The following is a 4,754-nucleotide window of genomic DNA, read 5'->3' on the forward strand; positions in this document are numbered from 1 at the left end:
CACCGCCCGCGCGGCCGCATTTTGGACTAGCTGGAGCCTCCGGGTGCTCCTCAAGGGAAGCCCCATGTAGAGAGCATTGCAGTAGTCCAGGCGGGAAGTCACAAGGGCATGAGTGACCGTGCGTAAGGCGTCCCGGTCCAGAAACGGCCGCAACTGGCGAATCAGGCGAACCTGATAAAATGCTCCCCTGGTCACGGCCGACAACTGGTCGTCCAATGTCAACCGTGAATCCAGGAATTGACCATTTAAGTTTATTTAAGGATTTCAAGTTTAATTGACAGGTTTTGACACATAAGGATTTAATCATTGATAAAACCTTCATTATGGTAACTAATCAAAATTCTGTGACTTAACAAATAATTAAAAAAATTAGACAGTTTCTTTTATAAATAAAATCAAGACAATAACAAATTATAACTGGGTCATTGAGGAAGTTATGGTGCCTAGTTTTACAGATATTATAATATAATTTAGTCATATTTGAAGGAAATAGATTTTCACTGGTCTGATAAAAAATAACTAAGCATAAAACAGAATTGAATTATTCACCAGATAAGGAATTAGAAATTGGGCCCTTGCATACTGATATACAGTGCAGTATAATAATAATGAGATTGTTTGGATTCTTTTCCACAAGGATGGTTTTATCTCTGAAAGAATTTTTGTTTTTGTATCTGCTTTCAAAAATAGTGCTGAGAAAAAGTTGAAATGTCATAATGCTAGTGTTTTTCAGAAGTTTAAAGACAGTTATTTAGTTTAATTTTAAATATCTTGGCAGCCTAAAAAAAGATCTATTCCTGGGCAGTGCTTCAAAATCTCTAGCATGTTGCTTGAATGCAGAAGTGTTTGATCATAGCCCTTTATTAGATGGATGAGAATCCATTCTTGCAATTTTTACAGGGATGTTTTCCCATATTGATTTAGAATTATCTGCAGTGGATATTTAAAAAAACATAATCAGCAGAGAAAAAAACAACTAGCAAGGAATAATAAAAATCCACGTACCTGTTTTGATTATAATTAAACAACCCCTCCCTCCTAAATACTTAGTACCATGTTCCAGAGGGGCAAAAAAAGCTATATAGGTCCACCTAACTAACAAACAAAAGCTGCATGTGTTCTCAGTTAATTTTAAGTTTTAATGTGGCTGGGACATGTTGTGCATTTCAGATGAAATGGAAAGATTATACAGATATCATTGGTTTTTTTGCATTTTGGGTTACATAGTTTTGATATGCATTGCATTTGGTACAACTATGAAAAACCAATTCCAAATATTTAAATATTTTGGCTTGCTTTGGTGAATTAGCCTTCATGGTTGCTTTGCAAAAGTTAAGCTACTTATTTCAGTATAGTTAATTTGAAGTGCAGATCAATAAGTGGCTAGGGCACTTAGAGCTCATTTTCATCCAAATGACGTATGCAAATATAACCACTACATCATAAAATACAATTGCCTACAATAAGATTGCAATATATTTGTTGGCTAGTTTTGGAAGATGATGCTTTAAATTATTTTGGCTACAACAGGGTTGATGTTTAAATTGAAGAGGAAAGGAGCCAAAATGAATTCTTGTCTACAGTGCTAAATTTTAATAATACAGTTTTTGCATAATGCTCCAATGGATCTAGTTCTACGATTTAGTTGAAATATATAAACTTAGATCCCCACAGTTTGCTCTGTCCTGTTCCATCTAAGAGCAATTCACCTGTTTTCCTGGAATAAAAGTATATCAAACCTGGTAACATAATTCATAAAAGCAGAGTCTTTGGCCTGGTATTCTTTCCTGAGGTATTCCATGAGAAGACTGCCAAAGTTTTAAGGGGGAAAAAACAAAAATAAGTCAGAATTTCCAGTGGACAGCATTGACAGAGAAAATAGTTCCTGTAGGCTTTTTTCCACGATTCTTTGCTCAATGATGAAATAATTGTTCCACCCATATATTATCTTGGTCTTTAGTCTTCATTTTATACTTGCATTGGTTCATGGCTGGGATGTAGTAACTTAATTGGGCAGGGTAGTGATTCGACTGTGTTACAGTTGGTTTTAAGTGAATTATTAAACAATTGATGAAGATTTCCTTCTCATCCCAGAATAACATAAATATTTTTAAACGTCTTTGTAAATTAGCTAATGATGCAGAATGCAACTTTTGTTTTAAAAATCTTTATTAGAAAGGTTACTATTTTTTTCTTTAATAATTGTTTGGCATTACAAAATAGACCATATTAGCAAAGCACATTACATCTGTGGATTGACATATTTATATTATTACATAATGAATATAAAAGTAATTGCATCTTTTCTATATAGACATTTCATTTCAAAATTATAAAAAAGCACTTCAAATGTTCTAGGAACGCAATATGTCTCTGCTGTTTGTTAAATAGCTGCTTTTTGTTTGCCAGCCTGAAAAAAAGATATACAGGTAGTCCTTGACTTACAGTCGTTCATTTAGTGACTGTTAAAGTTACTGTGGCACTGAAAAAAGTGACATTTTATACTTACAACCATTGCAGCATCCCTATGGTCAACTGATCAACTTTGGATGCTTGTCAGCTGGCCTGTAGTTATCATGGTTGCAATGTCCCAGGGTCATGTGATCACCTTTTGCAACTTTCTGACATGCAAAGTCAATTGAGAAGCCAGATATACTTAACAACCGTGTTACTAACGTAACTGAAGTGATTCACTGAACATCTATGGCAAGAAAGGTAGTAAAATGGGGCAAAATTCATTTATCTACTGTTTTACTTAGCAATGGAAAGTTTGGACTCAATTTGTGGTTGTATGTCAAGGACTATCTGTAGTTACATTAAGAAGATAAAGCACACTATAGTGTGAGTAAACTTCTTAAAGCAGATGCAACTTTGTTGAGATTAGTGCACAGTTCACTCTGCTACAGCCACCTTGACAGCTTTTTGCTTTTAAAGAGACCCTTGCCTCATGACTTTTTTGCCATTGCCGGCAATGGGGTGGGCGTGGTTTCGCCATGATACATCCGGCCCGCAGGCCAGCAGTTTGACACCCCTGGTTTAGAGAATACCAAATAAGATATCTGTTTTAATCTCCTAAATGTCATACTTAAAAAGCAGTTCAATGACATCTTACACCAGAGCACCTAAAAATCAAGCAATGTTTTTTCATCTGCTAGTGAAACTTACAAATCTGGAAAAAACACTGAAAACTGGAATAATTTTAAGTTTTTAAAAAAATAGTGGAAAAACTCAGTTGGTTGAAATAACAGGCTAATGCAAATATTTGAAATATTTAAAAAACAGAGCAAAGTTTGGTAATTTGAAACAGACTGTCGGTCTGGTTGCAAATCCTCAGATTATACCAAATTTAATGTTGCAGGCAATTCTCTCCAGTCCATGTTAAAACAAATTCGTGATTTTAATTCACAAATTTGGGGCACTTAAATTTTTCATTTAGTCCCATTTTAGTGACTGTAGTCAGTAGAAAAAATTCTGTTATAAAATATTTAAAGATTATAGTCTTACAGCTTTGTTATAGTTGAATGGAAAAGTATACCCCCTGAGTAAAGGAAGTTACGTGGAAGTAAAATTCATGAAGAACCTATTGTATTCCTGAAAGAAAAGATTGCTGCCTTGGAACCTTTATTGGATAAAGAACATAATTATTTAAAAATAACACTTCTTAGCTGCATAAATAAATAAATAACTTCTGCGTAATAGGCAAGGGTATTAATGCATCTTTTTAATATTAGAAACATGAATATTTCTACACTAAAGCTAACAGTTAGTATAAAACAATTTATATGAAGTAGACAGCTTTGTGTGAGATAATCACCTTTTCAATGGTGATTATCTATCAATGGTAGATATCTTAGGAAATTAGACAACATGTTGTTGGTACTTTCAGTATGTATCATGCACTTTCATATAACTTATTTTTCAAGGACCTGGGAGAAGAGGTATTAGTTCATACTCAGTTACTGCATTTGTCACATTACTGCATAGCTCTTTTTGTAAATTAGACCCTAAGGGTTCTGCCTGGATTTGATCTGCAGCTTTTCTTCTTCGGGGTGGGAATTTGCAACCTATATATTAATACATTGGGATAGTGAGCAAAGAGATGAGACATTAGAATAAAAGATAAGAAATTGAACTTTGAATATATTTAAACGAGAAAGAGAGAGAGAAAGGAAAGGACAAGTGATTAAATATAGGACAGCAAAGAGGCATAGTGATTTTAAAAAAAACTTGAAAAAGAGTTAGTTAAGCCAGATTCACATAAGACATCAGGGAAATAAAGTAGGAAAAATATTAGCCATAAAAGGGAGTAGAAGATGAATGAATTAATCATAAAGCTACTTTGTTCACCTGTGAAAACATCAAGCAAGCAAAATAAAAAGGGTGGGAAATAGGCAAAATTGGGAACTGGCAGAATTTGGAAAGAAGTCAGACATCACTGTAACAGGCTGTTGAATGGGAGAATAAGGGACACTAAACAGAGAGGCGCAGTTAGAGGGAAGAAGCTATGAATCAGTGAAGGCAAAGAACAAAGAAAAAGCAGCAAATCTGAAGGGAAGTAGTATGTGTGGAACAAAATACATAACAGTTAAAGTTCAATCTCATTGCAGATTCTCCAGAATCATTGACAATTAATATACTTTTTCATATGGGAAAAGCCATATGGAAAATCACATCCAAGCAGTCTTGTTATACTAAAGTATATTATTAAGAATAGTTATATACATTAATATTGTCACTAAAAGCCTGGTTGATTT

General features: G+C 34.1%; 1 protein-coding gene across 1 annotated transcript in view; it reads left to right on the forward strand.

The window, feature by feature from the left end:
- The window catches only part of ZDHHC14 (zinc finger DHHC-type containing 14), a 44,391-nt gene that overhangs the window by 6,786 nt on the left and 32,851 nt on the right, over positions 1–4,754 (forward strand). The window lies entirely within an intron of this gene.

Source organism: Protobothrops mucrosquamatus, unplaced genomic scaffold, assembly GCF_001527695.2.
Source record: "Protobothrops mucrosquamatus isolate PMUCROS unplaced genomic scaffold, P.Mucros_1.0 scaffold1274, whole genome shotgun sequence".
Taxonomy (NCBI): domain Eukaryota; kingdom Metazoa; phylum Chordata; class Lepidosauria; order Squamata; family Viperidae; genus Protobothrops; species Protobothrops mucrosquamatus.